Source organism: Melozone crissalis, unplaced genomic scaffold (assembly GCF_028551555.1).
Source record: "Melozone crissalis strain CALT ecotype California unplaced genomic scaffold, PUWL_Pcris_2 ptg000008l_1, whole genome shotgun sequence".
NCBI classification, from domain to species: Eukaryota; Metazoa; Chordata; class Aves; order Passeriformes; family Passerellidae; genus Melozone; species Melozone crissalis.
This window is the reverse complement of record NW_026535786.1, coordinates 3,977,520-3,997,758: the sequence shown is the minus strand read 5'-3', so window position 1 is coordinate 3,997,758 and position 20,239 is coordinate 3,977,520. Positions and strand designations below refer to the sequence as shown.

General features: G+C 41.0%; 1 protein-coding gene across 7 annotated transcripts in view; it reads left to right on the top strand.

The window, feature by feature from the left end:
- Window positions 1-20,239, top strand: part of FAT3 (FAT atypical cadherin 3) — a 391,200-nt gene that overhangs the window by 241,550 nt on the left and 129,411 nt on the right. The gene's annotated exons all lie outside the window — the stretch shown is intronic.

The window sequence follows — 20,239 nt, the reverse complement described above, 5'->3', positions numbered from 1 at the left end:
CTTAGGAGCTGTGCCCATGTGCCAGATATTAACACAGAAGTATTTTCTTTCCTTAATTTAACGTCATTAGTTTAATTCAGACCAATTATGAAAAGAGTTCATTTGGAACTACAGTTACTTCAGTTTAGGGGCACCCAAAATGAAGCAATGATCTGATTTCAAAAGATGTAGTTTTTCAGTGTTCTAATAACATTTTTAGGTACCTTCAGTTGCGGCACCTCAGATTATTATCTGAAAATTAAAAGTAGTTGTTGAAATACTGCTTTTACCCTTATGCTTAAGAGCACAATATCTCTTAATTCTCCTGCTGGGCCTTAATATCAGTTACTTGCAATTCTTTCAGGTGCAGACTTGTTTGCGTGGTAAACTGGTTCAGAGGGAGACATTGCCAGCATTCCAATGCACTGCTGCTGTTCAGGGCTGCAGCCTTTTCTGGTTTCTGGCAACAGTGATCTAGATGTTTCTGTGGATCTTGCATGGGTGTGGAACAGAATGGAGCAGCTCACCAGGTGCAAGCCCTGGTTATTGGTGATCACTCCTTTTAGATTTGGGCATGATTTGCAAAGGTAACAACATCAGCAGCACACCAGTTCTTACTCCTCTTTTAACAAACATTATGAGATTCAACAGAACGGATGCAGGTGACTGATCATTTATCTCTTTGTCAAGGAGCCGGTGAGTTGATAAGACAGAGCCAAACTCCTAAGTCCAGTTTACTGTTCACCATATTCTTTCTCAGAAATGTTTTCAGGACAAGAAATATCATTATCACAGATCTAGGATATACCCAGCTTCTGCATATATTAGTAAAACAGGTCTTCAGTATGAGGATGGCCATGTGTGAAACTGTTCTCCCCAATGCCAGTTTAAATGCTGCTTTGAGGTCAGGTATTGACTGTTTGTATAAGCAACAAATGAATGTTTCAGAAAAACATCACAGGATCACAGAATGTGCTGAGTCAGACAGGACCCATCAGGATCATCAAGTCCAGCCCCTGGCCCTGTGCAATATACCCCAAGAAACACACCAAGTGCCTGATTCTCAGTTTGTCCTGGAAATGACACAGATTTTGTCCGGTTTTCTGAGTTGTATCTGTAAATAAATCTAAAATTCAGTCATTTGGAGAGGGTAGGAAGTGTACGGTCATATTTTATTTCCATTTAATATAATGCATATCCTTTGGAAAAATGCCATCACATGCTACATGCACAGTTACAGGCACGGTGAAGTGAGGTACAGGATCCAGGATGCAAGCTCCTAAACTAGGTTATTCTAGAAGGGGAAATTTTAGTTATTGATATCATGAGCACAGAGAGGAAGTCAGCTGCTAAGTGTTTCAACTTAGTTGTAAATTGTTTTATTATCCTGTTGTCTTTGTGATACTTCAACAGTCATCATTGTTGCAAATGGATAGTATTCCTGTACCCTGGGTTTACAACTGAAACAGAAGAAGCAAAAGAGAGTGTGTGTTGAGGAGCTGGTTAAAGGAAAGGAACTTGGACTTGTTCTTCCTGAAATATTTACTGCCTTTCACAGATTTTTTATGGGCTCCAGGAGAGATTTGAATGAGGTGTTAGGTTGAAAACTGAACTGAGAGGCTGTTCCTTATGTAGGGGAAGATGGTATAAAGGAATTAACTGTTTGACAGCTGGACTTTGACTTTTGATGGCTTTTTTTTACGGGAGAGTGCGAATCCCCCTGCTCCTTTTTCAGCTACTCCAAACACAGGGTGTAGTGTGCAGAGGGTTGCTGCTCACTGTTCCATTCCTGTGCTGGGAGCAGGGGAATGAGGATCTCTGGGGTCCTTCTCCTGCCTCTGGGCTTCCCAGGGAGCCAGGGCCTAGGGAGCTGTGCCACGATGTGTTGCTGTCATGGGTCCCTGGTGGGTGACTGCCCTGGGGACGTGGCAGGGAACTGTATGGGTAAGTGGGACCTGGGAGTGTGTGTCTGAGCCTTGATGCCTCCTGGAGCTGCTCTCCCTGGGGTGGAGATTATGTTCAAGTCGTAACTCAGGGCACTGTCTGGCCTATAAAAAGCAATTATAACATAGAAATTATTTGCCCCTAGCAACCCCTGTGGGCTTGCAGAGAGACCTCAGCAAATAAATCACTGCTCTTCAACATCAGCTTGTACCCACCTCATAAACCCGTTCCTGGGTTTAAGGGGAAGAAAGAAAATAGCATTCAAGGAAAGACTAGAGTTTAGTGTTGTGGTTTTATTTTTATTCGGGGAGTCCAGTTATTTTTACCTAGCAGAGAGCATTGTTACCCCCGCAGCTCCGTGCGTGCCGGCGCGGGGGCTCCGCGGTGCGGGTGTCTGACAGCCCGCTAATAATGCAGCGTGGTGCCAGCGCATCCCGTGCCAGCAGCGATTGCTGCGAGCAGGCAGCGCGATGACAGCCGCCAGGAGCGCCGGGCGCAGCCTGAGAGGTGACATCCCAGGGAATTTCCCAATTATTTCTGCTTCGTTAGGCTTCGGGTGACAGGAAGGTCGCGCAGCAAGCGCTCTCCCGCCCAGAAGGTGCAGGTCACCTCTTTCAGGCTTCTCAGAATGGTCCCTTTATAATTAGAGGATGTAATTTAGTTTTATTATATTTTTTTAAAGATAATAAACTATTGACAGCTGAGGTTGCAGGCTGAATTTAGCCGTAATCACAACCACAGATGCTTGTGTTTTCACACAAGTAACTGTACTCATTAAGTCTTCCTGTATAAACAGCTAAAACTCAGGGCTAAATTGCCAAAAAGAAATCAAGACTTCTGAATACCAGCCTACTGCTGCCCAGGGTGTCTACTAAATATATGGGGGGAGAGAGGAGAGCAAAGATTGATGAGGACAGCTTTTGTGATGATGGTGCTGGGACTGAAGGATGGGGATTAATCACAGAACATGCTGAATTGTAAAGGACTCACAGAGGATTGTCAAGTCCAACTCCTGGCCCTGCACAGGACACCCCAAGAGTCACACCATGTGCCTGAGAGCATTGTCCAAACACTTACTGAACTCTGTCAGACTTGGGGCTGTGGCCAGTTTCCTGGGGAGCCTATTCCAGTGCCCAGCCACCCTCTGGGTGAAGAATCTTTTCCTGATATCCAACCCAAACCTCCCCTGACAGCTTCAGGCCATTCCCTTGGGTCTTGTCATTGGTCACCAGAGAGGAGAGATCAGTGCCTGTCTTTTGCTTCCCCTGGTGAGGAGGCTGTAGACTGCCACAAGGTCACCCCTCAGTCTTCTCTTATTTAATTAGTGTCATTTCTTCAGAATTAGGCTTCTGTGCTGCGCCAGGCATGCAGGCTGATCTGTAGATACTGCAGAGAGAGGCAGTCCAGACTGCCCAGCAGACCCTTCTGTGTGTTTCACAGCAGAAATCTGGATTACAGGCTTAGGCAGGACACCCAGATTTACTAAGCCAAAACCAGACAAGATGGCTTTCGTTCTCTGGGGTGTTTGGAATCATACCAACTGAAATATTAATACTGTTCCTGTGACAGAATGGTGCTGCCATGATGTAGGTCTCATGAAACTACTGAGTGTGATTTTTTTCACCCTTAGAAGTTTTAATGCAGAGCAATCAAACAACTCCACTTACACAACTCCACAACTCCCCTTGTATATTCTGGTGGCTTCATTCCTGTGGAAAGGGCAGTGTGGAGCAAGAATGGAGACACACTACCCTCTTGCAGACCCTTGGACAATCCCTTTGCTTCCTCCTTAAGGATAAGACGACAGAGAAGAAGTGAGCTGCTGGTGCTCAGAAGCTGCTGCCATGGTGGCTGAGTATTGAGAAAAGCAAGAAAAAAGATACATCTGATTGCAGCCCTGAGCACACACTCATTCAAGGGCTAGTTGGGGTCTAACTTGGCTTCTTTGTCTGTCAAGGATGGACCTGTTTGTCAGGGGATAATAGTACTACAGAAAGCAAACATTACCAGCCAAGAAACTACTTCTGCAAGGAGGATTTTCATGGTGACGTGCCTCAAAATTATATAGAATCACAGAATCATAGAATACCCTGAGTTGGAATTTGGTGACCCACAAGAGTCACCAAAATCCAGCTCCTGGCCTTGCACAGGACACCCCCAAAAATCACATCATGTGCCTGAGAGCATTGTCCAATATATCACTGGATAAAGCAAGGAGAGACTGAGTGGTTTTGTGGTTTTCTTTTTTTTTTTTTTTTTTTTTTTTTTCCATTTAGAAATGCAAGTTTGATTTTCGGGGGGTCAAAAATCAACATTTAAAATACTTGTTTGTTCTTTTTGAGAAACAGTCTAAATGCCTTTACTACAGCTTCCACTCCTCTAGGATGCACGACCCACTGAGACAGCTTCCTCTGAGCAGTAGGTTTTGTCTTTTGAGATTTCCTGAGAACTTGGATTGCATCAAGGCATGAAGAGAGACTGTTAGACAGCACAGTGGGATCCTCAAATCAAAACGCCCAGTTTTAGAGAAAAAATATTGAAATTAAAAACACTGTAATGAAAAGGTGTGAGTAGGTTTTGGTTGGGTTTTTTTTAACAAAAAAGAAAAGCCTTCACAACTGCTGGAAAGTGAGAAAAGTACTTCCTTTGATGCTCAATTTTGTCAAAACCACTTGGGAAAGAGTCTCTCACTAGTGCTGAGCTGTGTAGGAAGGTATGAATTAGCTTGATTCCAGGTAGGGTCTGGAAAACAGCCATATAAGATGAAAATTAAATTAAAATCACTGAAAGTAGGAGCCAAAATTGTTCTTTAAAGGATTTGTCCCCATCACTGTGTTGCAGGAGCATGTATGAAACGTAAAATTTTCTTTCTGTCCTTCAGACTGGGAGAAAAGCACTCTGGATGTGGGCATGGAGTACTAAATGAGAAGTCCTGAGGGTGCTATGGCTCGGAGCACCATGTACCCAAAGCCACAGATGCTTCTGTGTAGGAAACCAAGTTGAACACACGCTGATGAGCTCTCTGAATCACTTGCCAACACCTAAATTCAAATATCTTAGTCTCAAGATGACTCTCATCTGATGTTTTATGTTTAAGTAATTACTAATTTTTCAAACAGATCTGCTGCCTAAGCCTGTAAAAGAAATTTCTCTTTGTGTTCCCCTCTTCTTCCCCAAGAAAAGAACGCGAAACACCTTCTTACAGACATTTGGGTATTTCCAGAAACCTGTTCAATATATGGCAATTCTGTTCAGCATTTTCCATGTTTATGCCCTATGTTTATGCTGGTATTGCATGCCCCACTCAGACATTTGGGAAAATAGAAGATAATTGGAAATGGGGGGTCTGTGTGTCTAGTTGGTGTCTGTGCTGCTGCAGTATTTGTAGCTAGTGCTTCAGTCTTTCCTTGCTTGCGCATTTCTATGTGTTTGACCTTGAGGAAATCAGTAAGCCCCTCTGTGCCTCTGTTCCCCAGTGTTTCCTATGGAAACATTGCTCCCTGTCTGCATTGGCAGCCCATTTTTTTAATTAAATCTCCTTTTATTTTTTTCAGGTAAAGGAATTTCTTGTTGTTTCCTGTGAGATTGTGCTAGTACTGTTCAGGGGAAAAAAAATTAAGCGATGTGTGTCCATTATCACTTTGATGGCTTCAGCAGCCTCTTGGCAAGCCTGGTTTCAGGGAAACAGCAATTTGGTTTTCTGTGGCTTGAAGTTTAACCTGTGGAGAGTGCATATGGGAGATGGGGGTGGTTTTCTGGGATTGTTTTTCCTCCCTTTGTCAAGTTGTGTGCAGGGCTCGCTTTCTCCCAGGATGAGTTGACAAATACTCTGTCCAAAGCAATCTTGATGTATATCCAAGGCTCTCTGCGAGCGAGGCCAGGCACTTTGGCAGCTCCTCTCTGCAGTGAGGTTCTCCAGAGCTGACAGCCGAGTGAGGCGCTGCTGAATGGGCCAGCGCAGGGCTGCTGCTGATTAATGATGCAAACACAGCCCCGAGGAGCAGTGCCTGAGCAAACAGGGCAGATGTCAGCCCTACAACAGATGGCAGAGCCCCTTTTCCCGTGCTCCATGGGCTGCTCCAGCACTCGGGGCTGCTGAATAAGGAACAATGAGGGTAGCACAGGGTTAACCACCACTTCTATCAACGTTTTTGTGCTGCCTTCGCTCTTTCACAGCAAAATGTCACTGGGTGAATTGATTATTTTTTTGTTTTGTTTTGCTGGCCAGACGCAAGAGAAAAGTGGCCACAAGCAACTTTTAGCTCTTGGGGCTGCCTGGTAGAAAGGGCACAATAAACATCCTTCCCGCAAATGTGGAAAAAGCAATTGAAGGTGGAGCTATTTTATAGAGGCTTCTGAGGCTGTTGCAAATTGTTATGGGTCAGTTGCTATTTCCAACACTAACCTCAGCTGCTGAGGGTGGCTGGAAATGCCCGTGTTAATTACCATCAGGGTGAGGGCTTGTCTGTAGACACAAGTTGCATTGCTTTAACTATGCTGGTATCATTAAAGCACTACAAATACCCAGAAGTGAATGCAGTTACAGCAGGATAAATGGGCTTGTTTATCTCATAATCTATGCTAGTATAAAGCACCTTTATACCCATATAATTGCACTCACTGGGGGTTGTGCCAGTGTAAATGTTTTGGTACAAAAATCAATAACTGGCATACTTGGAGGCTGTCTGGGCTCTGGCAGGCTGGAAGTGCTGTGCTACAGCAGCTTCCATACTGAATGCTCAGCTATTTTTGTTTTTAATCTATCATTCTTGTCTTGACCTAGAAATAAAAATTTAATGGAAAGTTGAATTTATGGCTGCAGCAGAAATAGGGGTCGCAGGTGCTATCTTCCCTCCTTGAACTCCAGTGGCTGGGGGATGAAGGAGCCATCTGAGCCACGGCACGGGAGAGATCCCTTCCTGCACAGGGACAGGCAGGGGCCAGCCGGCACACACTCCTGGAGAAATAGCAGTGATGGGAAAGAGAGTGATGTAACCTAAAGCAGGAGGTGGAGAGCTGATTCACAGCTTCCTGGGGCTGCTCTTTCTGGGACTGTGGCCCCAAATCCAGTAGGACCTGCAGGGGTAAGAGACAATCCCATTTTGCCTCCCTCATCTGCCTCATGGGGCTTTTTCTTAGGACATAAAGGCTGTGACTCCCTCTCCCAAACTGTAGGGATCTGCACCATCTGTAAAATGCCTTTATAGTGACTGCATAGAGACAAATACCTCTAAACTACATTTTATCTTCTCTTAGCTTGAATACCTAAAAAAATCCATATAAATCATGCTTAATAGGTGCCTGCTTCTCTGCTTTGACTGTACAATGATGTTTGTCAGCTGGATAGGATGCAAGTACAGTGAGTCCTGCCTGTTCTGGTTAAGCAGGATCCTGTTCTGTTCCAAGGCCCCTGTGCTGGCCCATGGCTTTGAGAGAGGTTTTGGTGGTGTGGCTGCAGAAATATTACTGACTCTTGGAAAAATCTATCTACTATAAATGTGTTTACTCTCACTTTACTTAAACTGACAAAACAAAACTAGTTTGGGGCATTGAGTGTCTTAGTGAACTTTTAATTAACCGTTTGCTCATTTCACTTTTTAATGAACTCTTGTTCATTATTTTGCTGCTTTATACTGTGGCTACCTGAATCATTTCTGTTTGCTCATGCAAGCATTTCTTCTGGAAGAGAAAAGTCCACTGTAGCTCTCTGCACCCCTGGTTTTGGACCACCATCACCACTCTTTGAGTAGGATTATCCAGGTTCTCATCAGTTCACTCAGCTGTCTGTCACTGTTACCAGACATCATGGCCCTTTTGAAAACAGTGGGGTTTAGTTCCTGGGAGTAGATCTGTGTGTGTCCTGACTCTGATGTAGCCCCATTCCAGCTGCCACACAGTCTCCAGTCCCTGTTCCCAACTCCTGCCGTGTCTCCCTGTTTCCCCACACAGTGGCTCTTACCTCAGTAGATACAGGCTGTTAAGAGGCTTCCTGATAGTGATTTAAGATTTTAATATATCTTAAATGTTTTAAAAACCTGATCCATCTACCTTTTACTTCTGGGTGTTTCAATTTCACCAACCACCACCCACAGTAGTTGCAAGCTGATCCTTTTGGATCCTACAGGACCAGTTTTTAGATTTAGGGCTGTGCTATTGCTGTAAAAACATTACTGCATGTAAAAAGAATAATTTCGGTGAATGAGGAGACCTAATTGATTCATCAAGGGTTATACAGCACAAACACTTCAAAGCATCATCACGGGATCCTGCTGTGAAATGCCACTCAGCCTCCTGCCACAAGGATCCCAAAGAGCAAATGCTCTGCATATTTTAAGGAGGTACTGAGTCTTATCCTTAAAACCCCCAAAACTCCTAGTTTTTCCTTGCATAGAGACTTAAGTATTTTTGCATTTTTTTAACCTACATTTACCCATTTTTTGCCTCAAAAAGAACTCAAAATTGCTCAGATTCTTAAAACATGAACCTGGGAGACTAAAGTGTTTTAAATGTGCCTCTGCTATGCACAGCACCAGTCTTCAACACATAGTTCTACTTTTATAGCTAAGATCCCTTATCTGTAAAATGGGAGAAGTCTTTTTAACTTGAGAAGGGGCTAACCTCATACCTCACACAAGCTTTTTGGTGCTGAATTTGTTGACAGTTATAGAGTACAATGTAATCTTTGTGTGCTAGATGTTGTTAAAGAACATGATTTTAAGGTTCTTATATATGCCTGGAGTTTATTTTTTAAATTATTTTTAAGTGCATGTTCGAACTATCAAGTCACTGAGGAATGAAGTTTTATTTCCAGCTTGTTAAAACATACTGAAAACTATGGAAAACAGGTAACTCAGTGTTGTTTTGAGTCCCATGTTTGAGGCAGTTTTATTCCCTTCAGTACTGAATAAAAAAAATGTAACTGATCTGTAAATCAACCCTTTGATGCAGTGAAACTGCCAGAAACCAAAACTGATCTGGCTCAAATGATAGACACTTACTCTGGCTGACAACTTATACATTTAATTGGAAGCTACAGCTTTTGAAATGAATTGGACAGGGTGAAATCATCACAGTCAGATGTAGACAATGACAGAAGTCAGTATGTTCAGTTGTCTTCACTGAGGCTTGTAACACAGAAAAAGCTGCTGATCGCACTAGATTGCGATTGAAGATATTTGCCCTTCACTGAATAATGAGCTTGCAATCACATTTTGCTGAAACAGGTTCTTTGTACAAATGAAACTTAAATCAGAAGGAAGTTAAATCTCATTTCTTACTCTTCGATCAAAACCTTCATGCTTGAGTGCATTGTAGAGAGGAACATTAGGCTCACATTTCTGTAATCTTATTTGTTATTCAAGATTTGCTCCTGATAGCTTAAATTACTGGGGAAAAAAAAACCAAAAGAAAAAAAGAAAAAAAGAAAAAAAGAAAAAAAGAAAAAAAAAACAAACCCACACCCATACAGCCTTAAAAATGGAAAATCGATTCATTTTCACCACTTTGGAAAGCTTTTCATTATAAAGGGAGGGCAAAGCAAGTAGAAAAGAACTGCATGCATCCAAAGTCACCAAATCTTTTCACTTGTTCCCAGGGCTCGGACAACAATGCCACTATGAAAATAGCACTGAGGAGGAAGAGCATGCTGGGTAATGAGATGCAAATGAGCACACCAAGCATCCCACTCTGCCTTGGAGCCTTTGTATCCAGTAGTGCAATAACAACCAGCTTTTGAGTCATGATAGGCTAGCACAGAATAGATTTCACAATGGGTGTGTGTATTATCCTCATGGTTCTCCTCAGCTTGTGGTCAGCAGGGTAGTTAAACATGGCATCCATTTCAGTAAGAAGTTGCCTAGATTAAAACTAGCTGAAATAAGAGTGTCAGATTTAATTGTAGCAAACTCAGTGTGAGACCTTGTGAAGGGAGAAGGCCATTTTATTTTATTTAACTTGATCTGAAACTTGTTTTTTCTTATTTTCTCATACTCTGCACACCAAGGTGTAGGTATCCAAGTGCTGTGGCAAAGATGACTCCTGTGGGAAGTTGAAGTCCTCACTGTGTCTCTTGGGTTCTTGACTTAAAAGGAACTGAACAGGTCTTTTTTTTAAACAGGTCTTCCAAAACATTTAGGGCTTAACAGGACTTTGCATTGCAATGTGGCATATTTCTGCTTCTGTAACTCATTGCTGACTGTCTTTGTCTCATCCTGGATCTCTTTAAGGCCACCATCTGTCCTTTTCTTAGCATGATATTATAGGTGATGTGCTGGAACCTTGTTGCCCTCCTCCTGTTACCAAACCACAGATCTCCTGCTGACAGGTCAGTGCTGGGACCTTAGCAATGTGCCCAGATGTAATCAGCATGTTCCCCATACATCTCCTTGGTGAGCAGTGTAGACCATTCCTTTAAACCTGACTGTTGTTTTGAGTGCTTTCATGCATACACATTTCCATTCCTGTTTCATCCATACCCATCATATTTCTAAAAGGAGCCTGTGCAAGAGGGGGACATCTAAGGAGACTTGGATTTACTCAAAGAAGTGAGCTGTTTCACAAGGCTAGAGCACTGGGCCGGCTTCACAGAGAAAAGCAGCTACTGTCTCTGTTCTAGTTTTACTGTGCATTTTTGCTGTTTGTTATGTGCTGAGCCACCAAAGTGGGGGTCACACCTAACACTGTATTTTAGCCTTTGATAACAGTTTATAAATCTGTGCTCAGAGAAGCAAAAAAAGGACAAATTTTAGAAAATGCTTAGTACTGTTATCACTGAGCTTTATGATATTGTTAGTTAATAATATCTTACAAGAAGTAATTTTTTTTCCTCAAAGCACAAGGCACTTTAGAAAGAAACATACCCATTATCCCAGTTTTAATGGAAGGGAAAGCTGAAGCACAGAGACATAAAATGTCCCATGTAAGGTTACAGACCAAGACAGAGGGTGAGCTGGAAATCCAACAGAGGTGTCTCAGTATGCTTTCTCAGGCAGGAGAGGCCACCTTGGGAAAGGCAGCAGATCTTGACTGTGCTGAGTGTGAGTTGCATGTCATGAAAGAGGGCTGTATATCTTTTCTGTGAGGCTTCTTTCCACAGCTCTGTGTTCTGCCTCCAAATCAGCGAGATCACCTCGCCGATGAATCATTTTCTTATTAAAGATGAAGATGAGATTGACTTGACCTGGGGGATCTGCAGGTAGCACAGGGCACCACTCTCACCATTGTGCTTCACTGAGCTGGAGACAATTGATGGTCATGAGGGATTGGCACCTTTTGTTTTAACACATTTTGGGAAAAAGCTGGTGTTGTTCTTCTGTTGGTGAGAGCAGTGCTTGGTTGAGGGAAAAATGCAGAATCACTTCTGTTTAAGAGGTAATGGGGGTGTACAGACTTGGGGGGAAACTGGCAGCTGTGCCCTGCGCACCCTCTGCACCTCCTCCACTATTGAGAAGGGAAAATACCAGAACTTCATCATGCTGTGACCTCTGCATGTCTTATACAAAAGCATTCATTGGAGACTCTTACATTATTCTTTTTTCTTTCTTTTGTTATAATATGCCAGAAAAAAGAGATCGAACAAGAAGTCATTATGTATCCAGGTCCTAGGTACAGAATATTTGCATAGCTCCTTTCCACTGAAAGTGACACCAGCACCACCACCCTTGCTGCAGATATTACAGGTCTTCATTCCTGCAAACAGTGAAGTTAATCAGCATAAGCTATATCCAGAGTATAGTTAGGCTTAGCTGCTGCTTTTGCAGATTTATGAGGCCTTTGTGCGCAAAAAAATTAAAGAAAATTGTTTAATGATGATGTGTGCTGGTTACTAAGCTAGCCACCAGTTAGATATATTTATAGCTATTTTTGCCTCTAATAATGATATGCTAATTATAGCCCAAATATAATTCTGTAATTTCTCCCTGAAAATGGAAGCGATGCAAAGGAGATGTTAGAATCTGTGCTGAGGCATCATATTAGCAATTAGGTTTTTAGGTGGCACTGTGCTTCTGAAGGGAAGAAAGCAAAAGAAGATATGACTGCTATTTCTATTCTTACATATTTGTTTGAGCCTAAATAAAGCATTTGAACTTGAAAACCTTCTTATCCTACAAAGCCTGAACTTATCTCTGAAGTGTTGTAGAAGAGCTAAGCCCCTGTGGGACAGTCCCACAAGGGCATTTGCTTGGTTGTTCCAGAGCATCACAGCCCCAAGAGATGACTCCGGCGACAATTGACAGCACGGAGAAATTGCTCATCAGTTGTGCTACAGGGGCCAGTGCAGCTTGGTCACATTGAATATTATCATATAAATATTGCAGCTATGGACTGCAGACTGTGTTTGCAATGTTAAGGGTAGGTCCTGAGGGATCATTTTAGTGGGCAGGCATTTTGAGTTGCACTTTGGGTTTCATCCAACCTGTGTTCAAGAAGCACATCACTGTGAGATGCCTGAAGCCATTTGCAGTCCAAAGTGACCACAGTCAGGTGGTTTGATATAGTGACCACAGGTGACTGTGGTTTGATATAGTAACCTTTGCAGACCTTTTCCTGCTGTCCACAGCGAGTTTGGATTTGGCTTCTTCCTGGCCAAGCGCAACTCACTGCCATCACTCTTATATCAAGTAAGAATAACAATGGTAATTTCTGCTCCAGAAATGTGAAAGAGTTGGCACCTAAATACGACTCCTGTAGCAAGTAAATACTGAGGGGTGTTATAAAATTTGAGATTTAAGCCATGCAGCTGGGAGATAACAAATAAAATGTCAGCAGCAAAGAGCAGGAAGACAGGGTGAAGAAATAAGCCTCGCAGTCACAGAACTATTTGTCTGACCTCTGTCAACCGCAAGGCTTTCAAAAGTATTTTGAAGGACAGTATAATTAAAAACATGAAAATAAATAGAAAATGGGATAAAAGTGCTCATGGGTTTACCAGAAGTAAATCGTATCAGCCTATCTTGATGTCATGGATAAGATAAATGATGTTCTAAGAAATACTTTGTGTGTCATCTACGTGGACTTCAGTAATGCATTTTATACGGTTGCACTGCAGAATTTATGAGGCACGAGGACGCGGAGATTAATTGTTGAATTGATATTGCATATGGGCCTGGCTGAGGAGGAAATAAAAATTATGAGTCTTGAATAAGGAATTTGCATGCTGAAGGGCATACATTAACAGATTATCTCAAGCATTGGCTAGACAAATGATCTTACATGGTGGTTTCTTCAGTGATGCTGGCTTCAAAAGAGGGATTTTGCTCTCATCCATGGTTGGAACGCATCATCCACACTGGAGGGTTTGGGAGAAATAAAAAAAAAAGAAGGGAGGAAAAAAGTCAAAAACCAAAGAAAGGATCTCTAGGAGTTTGAAGAGTAGCAATTAATTAATGGAGTCAACTAAACAGTGTCCTTGAGGACTAATATGAGATTTCTGCTCCCTGTTAGATGCATCCACATGAATCAGTAGTTAGGCTGCTTTAGTGTGGATGTGTAGACTTCATCTGGAGCAGAGTGTTCTCCATCCTTCAGGCTTAGGAGGGATGAAAGCTGGAACTGTAATGCAGGAAAGGTAACAGCAAATTTATTAGGTGAGAAAGAGCCAATACAGCTTGTCTGGTTTAGTTGATCAAAATGAAGGTGCAAATTATTCATAACTGCAGTCTGGAAACCAGGGTATTCAGCCGTCATGAGTGCATCCAGGAAGAATACACAGAACAGAAAACCTGGCCACTCCACAAGAGGAGAAGAATATTTAGAAAATTAGTGGCTTTGCCTGCAGTTCCGTGGGACCACACTAGCTGAATTTTAAAGAATGAAAGGGAGTCCCTCTAAGTCCCCTGTTTTACAGGCAGAACAGACTGGCACACCATATTGTCACATTAAACATATTCTAGGAACAAAAAATAAGCCAGAATCTGCCTTTAAAGGAAAGCAGAATCCAAAATCTTCATTGAAGTGAATGTTTGCTGTGCATTTTGTTCAGAGTTTTGATATTTGCAGCAATAAGCTGACGGAACTCTTAACGAGAGACAGAAGGGACAACGAAGGAAGAACAAAAAGGTTTTGCTTCATCTTTTCCTTTTTTTTTCTTTTTTTTATTTTTTTTTAGGCATAACCATGCATTAGAAAATGTAACTGTTTTTAAAAAGCAATCATTTTTTATACCTAGCTTGTTTCAGAAAGGTCGTTCCACTTTCATTGTCACCTCAGGAAAAACAATAAAGCCGCAGTCCTCCACGTAATTGCACAGGCTCGCCTGGTGGGTTTTCTTTCTTGTTCAATGAAGTATCATTCATTTAGATCAGAATACAGTCTTTCTAAATTAGAGGTTTACATGTGTAATTATATAAAATGATATGTTTGTTTACATCTCCAAGTAAAATGTACGTCGTTTTCTATCATTTATCTTGGAAATTCAATTTTGCTTTGTCGATCCCTAATTTATTGCAGGAGATGAATGTGCTGTTAGAGTGTTTACAATGCCTCTCGCTGCCTGTGTATAATAGAATTACCCTGGTTATTGCTATTCATTTCGACATTTCTATGGTCAGGAATGTGCAATAGTTTTACGTTCCTGAATATATGGTGAAAATCCTGATGCTATTTATTGTGGCTGCTCTTTTTTTTTCCTTTAATCCATCTAAAGACTTAAATTTACTTTCAAAGAGTAGTGGGACAGCTGACAACTGATGACTGTATTTCTCAGCAGCTGTGTACTCTCTTCTGTGTTCATAAAAGCTTGGAGATGCTGTTTCATACCTTTGTGTGTAATGTTAATAAATATTGTAGATTTCTAGTAAACCCATAAACTCCCATAAGAATTTCTGCCTATTCAGCCCTAGGGCTTTGGTGAATGAGCAGCCTGTATAACCAGTCACTGAATTTATGGAACATTTTTGTAAAAACAGTGTTTGTTTTACTTATTCCTTTTGTCTGTTTAACTGGTTGGGTTAAAAGGGCGGCACTTCCAGCAAACAATCCCAAGGCATTATTTTTCCAAGCAGAGCTTTCAAGGGTAACTCTACAGAATGTTTCCTTTGATGGTGGTTTCCTTCTTGTGGTTTTCTTTCTGTATACTTGTTCCTTGCGGTATTTGAGAAGGGCAAACTGGGAAGTGCATCCACTCTGGACTTAGACAGGATAGGAGCAGTGTTTGCAGGATGCTCAGAGCATCTCACAGGGAACAAGAACTCCATTGAGAAAGGTGTCTAATTTTATATTCCTGTTTCCATTTCAAAATTTTTCTCTTTGAAAATGAGAATCAGTATCTGAACGAGGAGAAAGTGTCCCTCATTACCTAGGGACTGGAAATCTCTCAGATCAGACCTCGGCTAATCCACCCAGACCATCCGTGTATGTTTGTTGTGGGACATACATGGTCCTGAGCTGCCTGGAAGTCCCAGGCAAAGCTCCTGACTCCACAATGAGTGGCCAGGGTGTAAAGCATCTATTGCTGTGACTTGGAGCCAGGCAGTCTGTTCTGAGCTTGTGTTTAAACCCTGAATAATAACCTGGAGTCCCCTATTAGAGTTCCAATCCATCCATCCCCCACTTGTATTTTCTTAATAAATGTTTTTTAATGAATAGGCAGAGCAAGAAAAAAAATTAATGGACAGTAAAACATGCAGTAAATGTATCCTATTAATCTTTTGCCAGGGAAAGGGATGATGTTGCTTTCTTTCTGAGCTTCCTATCTCTGTGAAGACACTCAGCCTTCCCCTTAAAACGGAAATTTATTCAGTTTCTTTTACTTTAGTCTGCTTATTACCTGTCCTACATTTTTTTCATATTTCACCTAAACAAAGTTTCAGAATGAAAAAATCAATAAAGGAGTTCTTCAGAATTTCATTTTTTTTAAAAAAATGTTCCTTATACTGTAAAATTTGCAGCCCTTCCAGAGATAGCAGTAAAATATGATGTCTCTCCATGCCAGATTCTGTTATCTTTTATGCAGTACTTCAGGAAACAGCTCAGGTAAGGTTATCCATCCACAGGTTGAATGAAAATAATTTAATTTCATAAGGAGAAGGCTATTGAACTCTCCTTGGCTTCACAGCCATATTAGGGAAATTCAATCTCTGTCCGAATATAGCCTGTAGCAAACTAATTTTTGGTCTCTAAGTGCCATGGTATTGAAAAATATGTGAATTTCTTCTAAGTCAAGGGTCAGTTTAGTTACTATCACACCTACAGCCATGGGCTGTTCTGGATGTGCAGAGAATAAGCATCAGAAGAAGCAAACCCAGAGCAGTGCTTCTGTCTGTGTAATACTGCTCAAACTCTCCAATGCTTCAAGATTTCCTCTTTCATAGCCTTTGCACTTAACAGCCCTTTGTGAATTTTTCTTCTGTGGCTAAGTCCACAGAAGAAATGTGGATTAATTAATTTATTTGTTTACACCAAAAATACTTCAAATAATGCATATATATGGAAAGAATGAACATCAGTAAACCTTAGTGCTAAATATTCCTCTGTAAATATGTGCGTTTTAGGGTAACTTTTAATATTCAGCTTTTGGGGTAGATGCAAAATGTCACACACATGCATATACATAGTCTAATATTTGACTGTACATACAGTATATATGTATGTATTTGCATAGCACTGCCTGGCTACTTCAGCACACACAGGCACACAGAGGTTTTATTTCTGTGAGCACCCTTCTGGGAAATGAAAGCTAACTGAATGTAGAGCATGGATTAAATCCTTCACTTTTATCGAATTCTAAAAAAAAAACTTTTAAAATTATAAAGCATTAGTCATGCTCTTGAATTTGTAACTATTCCTGGTTTTATGTCATATTCAATGATACAGACACAGGTGTGCATTCATCCACACACGTGCCTGGCATTACTCCTGTGGCATCAGACCTACACCAAGCTACTGTTCATTGATAAGTTGTATTTCTTCATTTGCACTCTAGTAACTGCAGGCTTCACTAATTGCAAGTGCAAAGTATCTCGGGGCGGGTTTGATCTTTCACTGAACTTCTCCCTTCTTTAGCACATCTCAGTGTGCTAAAAGCATTACCCCAGGCATCAGTGATGAGTGTTCAAATGTCTCGATCACACATCTGAGCCCTTATAAATGGTGGTTTGTAAGATGATGCGTTGGCTGAAGATTGTATAGGCTGATGTGTTGGCTAAATTTTCAGAATTTCTTTGTTACTCCTGTTCTTTCTTGTGTGTCACTAAAGCTGCATCTAAGCACTAAGGCAAGTCTGCTTTTTTACCCACCCTACATCTCTGGTTTCCCCACCCACTTTTTAAAGTGATGAGATGAAGAACATTGCTGTTTCTTCTCCATCTACATGCTGAATTTACTTTTACAGGACACTGTAAAGTGTCTTATCCAGTGAGGTTTTGGTAGGATGCTCCGCTGTCAGTGTCAGCTGGGACTTGCGACTGTGTCCTGCAGTGTTATGGGACATGTTGTGTTCACCTTCCAGCATTTCCAAATTCTATAACAGGAGTAGAACAATAATTATTATTTGTTAAGATAGGAAAAATACTCCAACAGCAAAAGGGGAAGGTATCATAGAAAAGCAAGTTGTATAAGATCTCCAAGGTGTTATATAGCAAGTTGTCTCAAAGCTGAAATATTTGGTCAAACAATGTTTTGGAATTTCACAAAACAACTCATTTATGTGGTCTGAGGAACAAATGTGCCAGGATGAAGAGAGAGATGTTTTAACTCACAAAATCAAAGAAAAGTATGAAATTCTGTGAGGAGAATGACATAACCTTCTTTGTTGGTGGATGGTGTTGCTGTAAATAACTTCTCTAGTGAATACAATTTTCCTCTCCACTTTTGTGTATGTTCTTAAAGATCACAGATATAAATATCTCCTGCCTTTAGCAGGACCATGATGTTTCCCTGCATATTTGAGAAAAACTGTTTGAGAGGTGTGCAACAATTTCTGAAGCTTGTTAATGGTTTTGACTATCTTTCTATACATGTGTGCTGTATTTCCCAGCTGGCTTTGGAGGGTTGTCCATATGGTGATGTCCATAAGGGCTACAGCACATATTGAAGATAGGAAAAAATGGAAGGGTCATTTTTTTATCATTGTCCCCTTGTGACATTCTCATAGGCAGGAGCACAGCCTAACATAATTTCCTGAGGTTTATTTTTCTCTGAGTTATTTTGTTTAGATAATACCTTTACACCATAACAGAGTATGACAATTTAATGCAGTTAGATAAGAGCTAACACTGGGATATTGTCTCTTGTGCAAAGCCAAGTTTTTCTCAGTTGCCCCAGTGTCTGAAAAATAAAGTTCTACATCCTACTAAATATTGCTATTATTATGTATCTGTGGCATGGAGTAGGGAACACAAGAGGGAGGAACACAGTAATGTTTTCATAAAACCCAGGAAATTAATTTCTTTGAGACTGGACTGGTAAAGCTGTGGGTAGTCTTAGACATAACTGACATATTTATTTTTTCAGTTTTGATGATTACTCTTCATAATTTCTTGAAATACAGTTTTGTAACCTGAAAGAACCAGATTCATATCCATACCGATACATTACAATCATTCAATAAATATTAACATCAAGTAACTGTGACCTGATTTTATGTGTAGTTATATTTTGAGCAGTAGTGTGTGACAGTGTGACCTGTCCCTGACACCAGGAATGTGTGTGACAGTGAGCAGCCAGGACACTGCAGTGAGGCCATCAGGGGTGCCAGGTGGGACAGAGAACAGGAGAGGAAACTAAAGCCTCGTAACTGCACACACATAGGAACAGTAATTAAATAATTTCTACACATTAATTTAGCAGCCTGATGAAACTTCCCAGAATAGGTGTTGTATGCTGCCTTTAAAGCAAAACCAAGCAGTTGTGATGGCTCACAATCAACATGCTTCACAGTCAGGTCTGCAGAACTGAGGGTGATGGTCTGCTACCTGCCCCCTTTAGGATCAGCTGTTAAATCTGAGTGATAAATCCTCTGAGATCTGCTACATTTAAAATACTGGCAGTTCTGTTGTACAGACTTGCTATGCGTTCATATATCTCTTTTGGAAGAAAATTCAGGTCTGAAGACACTCTGACAATTATTGCAGTCAAAAAGGCTCTACGTTAAACACAGACACCTCCTTTGTGATAGCAGTAGTTTTGTGAGGAGGAGCAGCAGTAGTACTAGTTTTAGTTTTACCACTATAAGACAAGTACTGAGAGTTCATGATGTTCAGTTTCAAGTGTCAGCTCTTGCTGTTCAAAAGGAATGTGAATTTCTCTGCCTGAAGAAGATGGTGAGGACAGGGATCTTCTATTATTTACAGCTAGAGATCTCTTTTTTAAGAATAAGGTAGAGTTCACAGTGGCAGATTAGGAATGAAGGAAATGGAAGATAATATAAAAATTATCATATTCTGTACTATGATTAGGTTATGCTTGGCAAATATCCATAGTGGCCATGGATAGGGATATTTCAGATTTTAAATCCTTATATTTATTGGGGTTGAACTTCTTTCATAATTAGGAACTACTTGCCTGTATCTTTGAGTTCTTTTTAGACATGGGGGGATCTTGTGTGAATATCACCAATTTATCATCTGTGCTGTCATTTCTGTTTAAACTGATGCAGTGAGTAGATAGATGTCTCCCATATGGTGTAACAGTTTTGAATACTTACAAATACTTGATGCAGGCAATACCAGTTTTGTTTTTTCAGCTTTTTGCCAGCACCAGCTTCTTCCACGTAATTATAACAATCCACTCTTAATTTCTGTGACCTCCCCTTGGGTGTCACTTCTGTGGTCTGATGTATCTTGTAACGAGTCTGAAATCCTGGAGGCAGAGTGCACTTCCCTTTGTTAATTTCATTCCATTACTTCAAGTAATATTTGTCCCCTTCTCACCGAAATAGGTACATGGATTTCTCCAAGGAGAAGGTAATAGCATATGAGGAGCTGTAGCTCTAGAAGACTTCTGGGACTAGAAGTCTTATGTAGATGTTGCTGATGGGGTGTTTTAAGGATTCATTGTCGTCATGGATTTGCGTTTAGATGCTTGGCTGGTCTGATTAATTCAATAAGTAGAATAGTTCATCCAGGAAGAATTTATTTTCTTGTTTCCCTTGGTAGTCTTTAAGATGACAAATTCTTGAGAACAAGTTGGCCCAATGGAGTTGTCTCCAAAATCAGCTTTATGTCTAGGAAAAGAACAAGAACATAATGCATTTTCCCATCCAAAGAAATGTTTTGTACAAGGGAAAACCCAAATCTGCCCTTTAAATCTTTAGTAAGAACAAAATAAAAAACTAAGCTATGTTTCTAGAAGGTATGCATCCCTTTTCTTAAGGGAATTT